This window comes from Mastigoproctus giganteus, chromosome 9 (assembly GCF_048544385.1).
Source record: "Mastigoproctus giganteus isolate SK-2022 chromosome 9, ASM4854438v1, whole genome shotgun sequence".
Taxonomy (NCBI): domain Eukaryota; kingdom Metazoa; phylum Arthropoda; class Arachnida; order Uropygi; family Thelyphonidae; genus Mastigoproctus; species Mastigoproctus giganteus.
The window spans coordinates 87,040,471-87,054,200 of record NC_143583.1 but is presented as its reverse complement, the minus strand read 5'-3'; the positions used below and the strand labels follow the sequence as shown (position 1 = coordinate 87,054,200).

General features: G+C 40.1%; 1 protein-coding gene across 1 annotated transcript in view; it reads right to left on the bottom strand.

Annotated features, from left to right (window-relative positions):
* LOC150080519 (uncharacterized) overlaps positions 1-10,866 on the bottom strand; it is a 115,122-nt gene extending 104,256 nt beyond the window's left edge. Inside the window, exon 1 of the mRNA XM_090381419.1 lies at positions 10,809-10,866. The gene's annotated coding sequence lies outside the window, so the exon portion shown is untranslated. The remainder of the gene's footprint in view (positions 1-10,808) is intronic.
* Between the last annotated feature and the right edge of the window lie 2,864 nt (positions 10,867-13,730).

Genomic DNA, 13,730 nt, shown 5'->3' with positions numbered 1-13,730 from the left:
ATACAATAATCGTGCTACGAGAACGTTGGATCGCTTCTCTTGGTCGCTCATCCGACGCCTAGGAATCATGAAACGAGAGGGGTCCCGTCTCGTCCCCCGATTATGATCTATCGTAGCACGTGTCCGCTTCCATCATAAAACGCACGAAAGGCAAACATCATGAGTGGGAAATTCAACACGTAGGAAGTGGAGAAAATAAAAAAACAAACAACCGCCGAACAAACTGAAAATAACGTATCTTCCCTCGTTTTATTCCAGGGCACATCCCTGACAAACACGCGTGCAGGTTATGTCACGCATTTATCAAAAACGTAACGAAGCTGCACTAAAGGTAATATCATACAGTAGATGCAATAATGATCACCCCTGTTTGTGGGACACTAATGAGATAGCAACACCCATCTGGTACATCTATGTGTGCGACTGGAGATCATCGTGCATCTTCACATCTGTCTGTGTATCTGCTCGCGATGTGTCCTAGAACCACACGACCTGAAAGTACAGGTTTCGTCGGTAGAAGCACCCCCTCAGAACTACGAACATAGACAAGGGAGCGCGTTACATAACGAGGTGACGGAAAGGTCGAAACTGTGTGACGCAATCGATCAACTCAACATTTGCCAAGTTAACAAGGAAACGCATCACTGGGGGCATTCATGAGAACCCACATCAGCCTGCACGGACAGTCCCTAACGAGATGAATGATTTGATCGAGTGTAAGAAATACGCCCGGAGGATGCGCAAGAGGAACCATCCAGCAAGCGAGCGAGACTTAACGTGAATCCATCATTAGGGTGTCTGCAGGGGATAACAACTAGTGCAGTACACAAAGATGGCTCCCGCATTACTGTGTATACAATGCAACGTCGGGGAGAGAGGGGTAGAGTACTTGATCTTCACCAAGCACAGTTTTCATGGCGCAGCTGTCCTAGCAGTAGAGGCAACTGAAATATTAGAAGGGCATCGCATAAATTAACTTGAAGGGACGAAATGTCTCCCATATTGATTTAGTGTTTGTTGATGTCCAACTCCAAACTTTTATGTTCAAAACTATCTCTGTACAAGACATTTCTATTTAATACAGAGAAAGTCGGCTATAATGAGAATGCAGAAAACTCTTTATAGTGGATTATCGTTATAAGCAAATTATAGTCACGAACAGAGTCTGAAGAAACCACAAAAAACTGAGAAAGTCTATTGCTTACTTACTGCTACTTACTTCTAATCTCCAGCCATTATAGAAATAACCTTTATTGCAATTTCTGCCTCTTGTCTCGAGAATCGTCACATAAAATGACATCCCAAAATTTAGCTCCAACCTTCGAGGTAGTGAAGAACTTACAATAAAGATAACCCATATCTGCTATAGCAGTGAGAAAAACAATAGGCAGTTCAAAGTCACTCCACAGTGTGAGTGTGGAGTGGGTTTGGCTTATTGGATGAGTCTGAGCCGCTTATTTCTTTATTATAGTGTAATAACTTGTTTTGCCCCCATAGTATTCAATATTCAAAGAGATGACATAATACAATGAAAACATGGGGGTCAGATATGGACAGCTAACTTAGTTTCCCTACTGGAAAGGCTGTGTTAGTCTTTGCTCATTGGAACAGCAAAATGTTTTCAACCATAAAACCAAGTCCATTGAGAAAGAAAGTATTCATCTTCAGGATTCTCGTAGATGCTTCCGATTTGGAGTTTCATTAATTCAAATCTCAAAGAGTTCATTGCGTACTTCAGTGCTGTACTTTATGTCCTCCACTGGTCCTTGTGATGAATAATGAGATGAGTTTGGTAAGCAATTTCATGTGCAACGTCTTATATTCACAAATAATATGAAATATCTTCACCAGAATAAATGATCTTGACGCCTACATCACTCTGCAGGAAAAACTGATTCCATTCTCAAATACTTCAGAAGATCATTCACAATAAACATGTTTTTGATTCTCATGATAAGAGTGGGTTCTGGGTCAGTGTTGAAAAATGTTTTTTCCATTACGTTTGTCGATCTAATCAAACAAGAAAGTTTTAATAAACTTTTGTTAATAAATTAACAAAATTTTATTGAAAAACGAGTAGAATTTAATTAAAACTGCTCGCAGGATATTCTAGAAGTGCCCAACCTGCTCGTGTCGCCATCAGCTCACTCTTTTTGGTTTTTTTTTTTTTTTTTTTGTATTTTTATTGCAAAACTACGAAGAATATTGTCAAAACACTGCCCAACGCGAGGAGCTGTCTTTTTTTATATAGGCCTGCTTGAATATTTATTAACGAACGCTTCTTGACATGGCAAATATTATTTGGATGCTAAGTAATGTTCCGAAATAAACACGTTCTTCTTTAAGAAAAACCACATTATATACCATATAAATGCTACAGTGACCATCAAATATCACTGCCATCACTCCCTATCCGATGGCATCATGCGCTCTGTTGTCACAGTTACCATGGTTGTTGTTGTTGAAAGTTTTAGGACTCAGACCATATTCCGCCATATATATTGTGTCTGTAAATTTCGTGTGTCCTCTTGTCGATTTGCTGGACAAAAAACACGGATTCCGGGAGAAAAAAACCATGCAATCCTTGCTTGAGCCCGACTAATTCAGCCACTATGTTGTGGAAAAGACCCATTGATCTTTCTCCCGTCATTGGCGAGATTCGAGCCAGGGCTTTTTCCAAATAGTGTGGGGGAGGATAGTAATTATACGCACTGTGCTACGAACGAGGGTGTTACTATTGTACCCATCAACTAGTGCAGTTGCCAATGGCCGTGGCCAGCTTCTTGAGGACTTCATCCTCAGCCAAAATCTTATTATCCATAACCAGCCTAGCCAGTTCACTACTTACTCTAGCTCCACCGGTGAATCTAATATTGATTTAACCCTGTCTACAAAAGACCTACGTCAGTCAGTTAGTTGCTGGAAGGTAACTCCGGATCTGACTGTTAGCGACCATAGAGCCATACTGTTCCATCTTGACTTGGTTCCACCGAGAAACAACAACAGAACAAGGCCAACTGACTTCATTAGATTCTCTTCGAGAAACGTCAATTGGGAAGCATATGACAGCTCCATAGAACTGGACTTTCCAAATCCAGACCCATCACAGATGGACTCGCTAAATGCACAGGACTTGACCACCTTTATCCAGCACTCCATACTCAGAGCCTCATACAGGTCCTCAAGGAAGAAGGTGTTCCGCCCAGCAATCTGCCCATGGTGGACCCGGGAACTTACCATCCTTCGTAAGGCAGTCCACTCTGCGCGCAGGAACTACCAGCGACACCGTGATTGGCCAGCTCCTGATGTCGAACGCCTTCATAGGGATTATATCGCCAAAAAGAATGAGTATACCAAGGCAATTGCAGCCAGAAAGAGAGAAACTTGGGCAAATTTCGTAAAAGAAACCAACCGTACAAATCCATGGGGCCTGGCATATAAGATTTTGAGAGAGAAAACCTTCTCCCCAGAAATATTCAACACTGTTTCAGTAGACGCTCAGGAAACTAAGTGTTGGCAAGATTCTGCCAACCTTATTCTAGACAAACTGTTTCCACCTGATGACATCTCTGAGGATCATCCAGAACACTCAGCAATTAGAGCTGCCAACAGCAATTACATAGCAAAAGAGCAAGCCAACCCATTCACACTAGAAGAACTGGGAGCAGTCCTTAAAAACATTAATGCCAAAAAGTGTCCAGGCCTTGACCTAATAGAATACATCTTCATCAACCGCTTTCACACACTGCGGCCGCACCATCTACTCCTTCTCTTCAATAAATGCTTGGAAGAAGGATGCTTCCCAAAAGAATGGAAATTTGCCCTCATTCGCCTCATCAAGAAGCCTCACAAACCACCAACAGACCCCCGCAGCTTCCGGCCTATTGCCCTGCTGGCTAACCTTGGTAAGGTCCTTGAGCGACTCATGGCTCTCAGGGTTGTCTCCATGCTACAAATGCACGATTTGGTCTCACCATGCCAGTATGGCTTCACCCGTGGAAGGTCGTGTGAAGAAGCTCTGTTCGATTTGGTTTTACATATTGAAAGTTCTGAAGAAAAATTCGAATTGGCCATCTTCATAGACTTCGAGGGAGCCTTCGATACCGTCTGGTGGGACAGTGCCTTGGCACGCCTTCGAACTGCCGCTTGCCCCCAGCAATTATACAGCCTCTTCCAGAACTATTTTTCCGACCGAGCAGTTATTCTCAAGTCAAAATTCCAGCAAGTCACAAGATCAGTAAATCGAGGTTGTCCCCAAGGGTCAGTCCTGGGACCCCTCATTTGGAACATAGTCCTCCAAGACTGGCTCTCCCGCACCTTCAGGAATACAAAAATTGTGGCCTTTGCCGATGATCTCACAGTTGTGGTGTCAGGGCATTCACGGAAGGCCATTGAAGAAAATGCAAACCAGGTCCTCGACGATCTCTCAACTTGGGCCGCACTTAATAAGTTGCATATCAACCCAACAAAAACTAAAATGATGCTATTCAAGAATAGACTGGATCTCAGGCGCCCACCGCAGGTAAAGATATGTAATGCTCAACTGCCAATCGTCACCGAAACCAAAGTACTTGGAGTGATTATTGACCACAAACTCAGCTTTCTTCCACATCTTGTTAATTTAAGAAACAAAGTTAAGAGATTCTCGGGAACCATCATACGCATCTCTAAGAATGATTGGGGACTCTCCAAAAGGTCCCTGCGGTTGTATTACAACGCAGTATTTTTACCAATTGTGACCTATGCAGCTGGAGCCTGGTTCCATCGGGTAACTCTTGTAAAGATGCGAGACAAGCTTGGAACCATCCAGAGGTCAATGTTAATGGCAATCTGCCGAGTGTGTAGAACGGTCTCCACTCCTGCCATTCAGGTCATTGCGGGAGCACTTCCGCTCGATCTACATGTCACCTTCCGAGGGCTGTGCTTCCGCATTACGAAAAATATCCCAACAAGGATCCTTGACATTGAGGTTAATCTGGATGCTGACCCCAAGGCTGAGATGACACGTTGCTACAACGAGCTCTTCAACATTTGGCAAACTCGATGGCATAATTCAACAAAGGGCATTGTCACAAAAAGATTCCTACCTGATGTAACCTACACTGCTACTAAATCTGTACAGTCTTGGTTCACCCCTTCACTAGAAACATCATACCTAATTACCGGACACGGATCCATGAATGAAAAATTACACCATCTGGGTCTCCACCCAACAGATCTCTGCCATTGTGGAGCCAAAGAGAACTGGTGGCATGTACTATTCGAGTGCATTGCGTATGCTGATCTGAGACACAACCTTGTCAGCTGTACACAGATCTCTGGCGAGTATCTAGAGCTCTTCCTACAGAACCCTAACAACCTCCCTGCACTGCAAACCTACTCAGCTGAAGTCTTTAGGCGCAGAAGAAGGATTAACAGACCACCAGTGGCAAACATCGATGACCCAGCAGTGGACTGAAACCGACCATGTATTTCCCCCCTCCCCCCAGCCTGCTGCATGGGCTGTGGAGCTTGTTTCTGCGGCCTGTGTTCAGGAAGGAAAACATCTCTCTCTCTCTCTTTCTCTTCCACCCCCCTTTTTTTTTTTTTTTTTTTTTTTTTTTTTTAATAAATATATATGTATATATGTTTTTTTTTTTCTCGCATTCTACAATCAATCCATGGCTGTTTTTTTTTTTTTTAATTTATTTTATTTTTTAATTATTATTATTATTATTTTATTTATTTAATTTATTTTATTTCTTTTATTCTTACTATTTTTTATTTATTTATTATTTATTTTTTTTTTCTCTCTTCGCGTTCTAAATCAGTCACATGGTTGTTTTTTTTTTTTTTTTTTTTTTTTGCGTTCTTCAGGGTTGCTGTCACTTTTTTTTTTTTTTGCGTTTTACAGTGATATTATTATTTTATTATTATTATTTTTTTTTTTTTTTTTTTTTTTCTTTTGCACCACGGGAAAATCTAAATAAATATATATGTTTTTTTTTTTTTTTTTTTTTCTCTCCTCTGGAGTGGGCCCCTAGAGGAATCTGGCCCACCTTTTGGCAACATCAGGTGGATCAGAGTCTCATATTGAGACAGTACGTGATTAGCTGAGACTGGCCCACCTTCCCGTGGTGTGGACGAGTACCCAGAATCATCTGTCCAGGTGACTGATGCTTCTGGGTAGCCAAGTGGCCAGAACAGAACAACAGAACACACACATAATACACACAAACCGACGTCACACACATATCTGGCCCATTTGTAGTGATACTGTTCTTCACAGAGATACGAGGCGGAGTTGAACTAACGTTCTAGGAGCCGCCCATTACAAAAACACATGTCCACATGTCCACATGTACCCATCAACGTTCACATATCATGGTACTTGTAGAAACAAAAAAGTCAACTTTAATACATACACAGGTGATATAAGAGCGCACGGTTGATTCCGCTGCGAATTTGAAACCTGAAAATACGCCGAACATTATAAAACAACCTAAGAGTTCAGATAGTTTCGGGTGGATCATCAAAACCATAAAAGAAAGAAAAAAAAAAAAAAAAAACAACTGCAGATAAAATTGAATGGGAAAGCGGCGAGTCGTGCTTCTATATAATTTACATTATCGGTGGGGAGGAACTGGCAAAGAACTTCTTTGCATGCGATTTCGATTAAGAATTAATAATCGGTCTGTGAATAGGGTCACCTTCTGGTGGAAGCGAACAGGAAACGTTCCAGTATTTCTAAAAGGCATGGCGTGATGTTATGCATTCTGACTCGCTTGAATACCCCAAATTAGTCGCTGAAATTCCCACGGTACCCGTGATTTGGAGCTCCTCTGCCTCTCCTCTAACACACTCCCAACTGTTCTTTGCACTGCCAACATCGTACGGAGGTTAGCTGCCTCAATGCTGGGTGTGGTGCCATTAAACAACTTCTACTTTTCAGTGTAAAAACTGAGGCTTCCAATTCCCGATACCGTCATCAGGGTGTCTCGCGTGACGCCTTGGTGTCACGCTTTTTCTTGCCGTTTGTCGACGAAAGAGTCGCCTTTCTTTTCAGTGCACGACTTTAAAGCCGTTCCTGCTGAAACGAGCTCACTTTTGAAGCGCATGCGTAGTATTCCAAATCGACGACTTGGAAGGATCTTACGTTGGACATTTTGAAATAAACGCATACACGGCAGCACGTGGTGGTACACACACACGCACTGTCAACTTTTGTTCGCTCAGTGTCACGTGTCACTAAGCAAGGACAAAACTAAGTTTGAGCGTAATTTGGAAGATGAGATGGCTGAATTTACAAATGACTTCTTGGAACAATTAGAAATTTCTGCTTCTTCTTCTACGATCGTAACGAACCAATGTGAAACATTAAACCCTTCGCCTGGGCAAGAATTTCAAAACACGCTGCTCAGTTCAGTGTTAGACCACCGATTACTGAGTAGATTAAATTAAAATTGAAAACGCATCAACCTCATTAAACCAAACGCTAGTTTCTTTTAATGAATCTAATTACGGATGAGATATATTTTGGAAAATTTGCCTGTCTGTTCACCATCTTGTCGAATTCGATTGGAACTAAACCAATTAAACTTGATTTGCCTCCTCTTTCATCCAAGGGAATTCCCAGATGATGTCCGGCTAACATTTTTACTCCAGCGTGCTTTATATCACAAAAGCCATTGTCCCTTCCCCCATTCCCTGGAGTACTATAATACTCCGTAATAGATGATCCAACAAATCTTTTTATCAAGGGTGCATTGAAAATACATTACAAACTCTACGTAATTTCTTAACAGACGATAATACCTTACCCAATCGCACTTCCCCTTCAATCAATAGTATTCTAGAACTTACAACCTTTTTATTAGATGCTAAATATTTTCGATTTCTCAATCAGATATACCAGCAAATATACGGATTACCTATGGGATTGGGGATCTCAGCCCCCTTTCCGAAATTTTCCTAGCTTCAATAGAAAACTATGTACTACAACCATACCCCCCAGATATAAAATTATTTATAAGATATGCAGATGACATTCTTTTAATAGGACCAAAATCCACAATAGACGATCTTTTCATTAAATTCAATTCAGTACACAATAGATTAAAATACACCCTAGAACTTGAAGAAAACGAACAAATTAATTTTCTGAACCTCACCATATATAGGAATGACACCAAAATAGGAACAAGAATTTTTAGAAAAAATACCCATACTGGAAAGTACCTACATTTTGATTCGCACCACCCCCTGAACATAAAAAAAGCCGTTGTGTATAATCAGATTTACAACGCTATAAAATACACTTCTGCACAAAACGATCTCAATCATGAGCTTCAATATCTTACAACAAAATTCATATCTAGAAGGTACCCTACTCAATTAATTCAACAAACCATTTTCACAGTACAAAATAATATTAACAATCCACCCAAACACACCTCTAATAATAATCTACGTATTATCCTACCATACCATAGTAGTTTTTACAATCAGTTCCGCCTCATATTCAAAGGTACCGACATCACCCTCACATTCTCAACTTATAATAAACTTGGCTCATTATTTAATTCATACAAAGACGCACAAAAATATCATATCAGCGACATGAACAATATTATTTACCTAATAAAATGTCAACCTAACTGCAATGCATGTTACATTGGTAGCACAACTTCAAAATATGGTTCGATTAAAACATCAAACACACGTGCATACTACCACTACAACAGTTTTAAGACAGGCCAAACCAACACAGAACTAGCATTACATGTTCAATCTCACAATCACACCCCCTTAGTAGACTCAGCCATTCCCATTATCAAATTAAAATCCAGTTTTAAAATCTTCCAATATGAAGCCCTAGTCATAGAATGGTTCCGCCGCCATTCCAATTCCAATCTCCAAGTATTAAATACCAAACTACCTTACAACATTGCACCGGCTTGGAATCTCATGCACCTGAGATTTCCACATGTAACCAGGAGCATCATGGGAACTTAGCTTTCTTAAATACACACGTTCACTCTCAACCCATCATTGCCAACTGAAGACGTGGGTAACGAAAGCCACTTGTTATGGCTATTGGCCTCCAGTATTAACCATTTATTTTCAACTTTAATATTGACAACCAAGGACGAAGACGTGCACTTCTACTTCCTTGCGCATATTTTAACTTCTGTTTTTAAACCCCAACTCACTTACTCCTAATTTAAATTAAAATTATCATCCACCCTATTCAAACATCAATTGCAGATTATAATAAAAAGGTGAGTACCATAATAAATTAAGCTATGCTGTCATATTAAGTCAATTATAAATGGTATTTTAAGTAATCTACAATTATCGAATTTCAAAAGGATAAAAATATTTTACAAGTGCTTTTAAAACCCAAAGATAATTTAGGAATTACTCAAAAACGCCCATCAAAGTGATTTACAAAGAGGTATAGCCGTGACTATTAAGCACTCGTGGGTAATACAGTTGGTAGGATCGCCGTCATCCCCCTCACCGAGTGGAAAAGACACGAGTTCGAATCCCGTTGATGACTCAAGGAATTCTGTGAGTTCTTTTCACAACGTGGCTGAATTAGTCGGTCTCAGGAGAGAGTAAGAAAAACCCGAGTTTTCTCTCCCGGGAACTCGGGTTTTTCATCCAGCAAACAGAAAATCGACCACAAAACACACGCAATTTATTGGCATATTATATATACGGCGCAATATGATCTAAGTTGCTCATGCCATACAACTTGAGCTATCAAGGTACTGTATTTCCTGAATTTCCTTGGTTAAATCTGGTACTTCTACTAATAATTAATAAAACATTGGTCATTAACATTTGCATATGTCATTGGCCAGTTTTCCATAGAATACGAAATAATCCATATTTTTACAGATTATTTTCCTACTGTGGCCGTATTAATCAGTCTCGGAAGAGGGTTGGTTGATTTTCCCTGCTGGGAACTTGGGTTTTGATTCCACAAAAAGAAAAATTTAACACGGAACAAATAAATATTTAGAGAGAGAGAGAGAGAGAGAGAGAGAGAGAGAGAGAGAGGGAGGGGAGAAGATGGGATTTTGTTTATTTGTAGTCAAAGTGTAGGGTTCTTTTATGAGATTTATTTCCTCCTCCTCCTCCACCACTACCACCACCACCACCAGCAAGCACCCAACCGACCTCTGGAATAATACTAATTAATTAACATATATTTAAATCAATTAATTCATGCGTGTACATACTTGTTCTTCTTTCCTAATAATTTTTATCCTAAACAAAAGAAAAAAAAAGCAAACCGCCGCTTTTATTTCGGAGGTGAAGGAAGAAGAAATTGAAATAAAAGTTCACCCTTCTACTGGAAGAACAAAGACAGTAATAAATGTGCCACGGGGACAGAAAGAAGAAAGAGGTGCACAACGCAAAAATAGTCCAAAACATCAGTTTGAGTTAACTGTCACGCCACCTATACATTTATTTCTCTTGGTGTCCACTTCACTCTGGAAACCAGTGTGGATAAAAGCCATCTAGCCGTGAAAGACAAGGTGCTGTTTCAGTTCCTTAATAGCTGCCTCTGTTAGACTGTAATTTTTCTGGCCCATCCTCGGGGAAAAATTCGCAAGATCACGTGCCGGACCAGGAGAACTGCGTAATTTACTTTGACCAACAGGCATTCAAGTGATGTCGCCTGTGCTTAGTACACCGACGTATTCTACGAGGTGAATTATCCACGCGCTGCAAGCGGGAACGCCGGCTCATGCCGAACGCCAGGGATGCTTTACAACCTCCGAGAAAAAGGGAGAAAAGGATCTGATAAGACTCACCAGATTATTTAAAGCTTCTCTTCGAGGAAGTAATGGAATAAAAGAGTACCGAGCCCGGTTAGTCCAAGATAAGAGGCAAAATAATTTATTCTCACCTTTGCGCGTCAACTGAGTTATTGACACCAGACGGCGCTGTTGTCGAGCTCTTGCCCGCAGCATCACACGCTTCTGTCAGTAAGAAATGCCGATAGTTGGACCGAGAAATTTTTGGTTATTTTTCGGTGGCAGTCGGTCTTGGAACCTCTGATCTGATTTTAGAATTGTTTTCCCATTCGTGGGACGTCGAATTATAAAGGTTCGTGGGTTTAACTAGCTCGAAACTAAAATCTAATTTCAAAAATTCGCATGACTGGCCGGAAGTATTCGTTTTGGGGTGCCTACGCACATGTTGACGTGCTAAATGTACAGAAGGAATGGTAACCTCGGCTTTGAATCCATTGAAGCGGTAAACATGTTCTGATCAGATGATTATTGTCATTCATCTGGGTCTGTCCAGCTTCATCTGAGTGAAAAACAAGTAGTAATGCGTAATAAAGCTTATTCAACGAAGCACGATGTCCGCTCCTCTTCCCCAATCACTTCTTTCCTTTTTTCACGGACTCGTTATCGACAAATACAAGTCCTGTCAAAGTTATTAAACAACCATACAGAGAATTTTTTCCTGGTTCAAGACTATTTGTGACACGGTTCATAGATTAAGAATATTTCATCAGATAGTGGAGCTTATCCGACAAGGAGAACGGGCGTATTTCGAGGGACCTAATTAAATTCGTTGCCTTCAATACAGAGATGGGCATTTATTCATAGGCTGTCATTCCCACACGAATGCAGAAAGCTAATGTAAAAGAACACAAAACCAATTACGTATTTTCCATAGCTTTGAGACACACCGCACCCGGATTTAGAAAAAGGTTTGCCCTTTTATTTTTTAATAATCATAAACTTTGGTGCGTTTTTGCATTACTGAATACACTATCCTATCAAAAGTCATGGGATACCTCCATTTATGAATGAAACATGTATTTATTAAAAGAAATTAGAAAATGTGCTGGCCTACCTAAGGCCGTAATGGCTGTTTAATGCATCGTGGACTCAGTATTATCATTTATGGACATCCATTCCTTCACCACGTTGCCGATTGTCAACCTTGCTACTACTCAGGAATGTATAATACCTCAGCAGTAGCACACAGACATTTTTCACTCTCCTCTGAAACTCTATTAGCTTTTTCCTTGTGTTCGTTATTCAGCATGCGTTTAAAATGAATTCTGGGACACCCGCTGTTCGCCCTTAGAGACCAATTTACACATTTCGTGACCATACACAGTGTCCTGCAATCAGACGAATGTCCCCCCTGACTTTTGTTAGAACAGTATACACGATGATAGTCTAATAGAGCGTTTCGGGAGCTTTCGATATTCTAGTTTTATCCTCACTAATGCATCGTGCACAAGTAACAGAAGATAGAAAGGCTTTCTAAATCTTGTGAGGTAACCTTTTCTCGCCCCATTTGTCATAGCTCTAATTACCCATGAATCTTTCCAACTGCAAGAGTGAGGACCACCTGATTAAATAGTGAGAGCGTTAATTTAATTACTTGTAAACCCTTTAGAAGGTAAATCTCTTCGTTCGCATAATAATTCGAATTAGTGACTGATGCAAACATCTTACTCAAGTTCAAAGATTTCTGCGCATTCCGTGGAATTGATCTGGCACACAGACGAAACTTCTGTCTTCATTGCTTCCAGAAGCACTGCATTACTGACCTCTATTCAACAAGCGCTGAGAAAGGGGCTGCTCGTGGAAAAATTGAAAAGGCATAACTGATTAAGAACACGGTTTCTAATATTTTGGCACAGCCAAAATATTAGAAACCGAAGCTCAGTATTTTGAAAGACACCTCTATGCGACTGAATTACGATTTGAATTTGACCTGGCATATTTACTTTCTTCTAATGAGTCCAGAAGATGTTTTTTAATAGAATTCGGATCAGAAGACTTGGAATGTAGAGAACGTTGCTGACAATGCACAGTTGCATTCTCACTTTGAAAGTAACCGTCTCCTTTGGGATTTATGAGGCAATGCCTCATAAATCTCAAATTCATAAATCATAAATCTTGCAAATGATCACGTGGAAGATAGGTACAGATTCGACCTCACAGTCCTACGAAGCTTCATGGTCCCTCTCCTGTAATATCCTCCTCCTCCTGACACAGTTACTCTTTCCAAAAATGGATGCCCCTTTTTCCAACCACTTCTTGTGAGTTCTGGATATCGTAGTCTAATTCTATGCTTATCTTTTCTAACATCAGCAATGTCTTCTTTTTATATATATCATGCCTTTTGTCCATCCCGGCGCGTAAATCCAAATAGGCAGGTATTCCAATATGTTGAGAGGGTAATATATATAAAATTTGGAAAGCGCATCTGCCTATCTTTGCAATCTCCTTGGACTCCATTGAAGTGACCTCTGCATGTGTTCCTCTTTTATCCAGGGAAAGATGGCTGGCTATATTTGGATCCAAAATTCTGATTCCAGGAAGTAGTCCTTTGATTACCCGAAAAAAATGTTTCAAAACAATACCAGCATATTATTGGAGATTAAAAATTATTTTTGATAATATTTTGCGGCTTAAAAATTAGGGGTTTTTCAATCCCAAAATTATTGGAATTAAAACAATTTTTGGAGTCAAATTCAAATCAAACCTCAAATCAAATTAAAAGACAAATCAAACTCAAATTATTGGAGTTTGGAAACCAAGGGATTTTTAAACTCCAAAATAATTTAAAATCAGATATGATTAACTAGGCTAAGCTAAAGTTTGGTATAGACTGTTAATACGACTTATTGGACGTCATCTTCTACAAATGAGAGGAACAGAAAGTAAAATTTGGATAACTTGTTCTCAATAATGAATGAG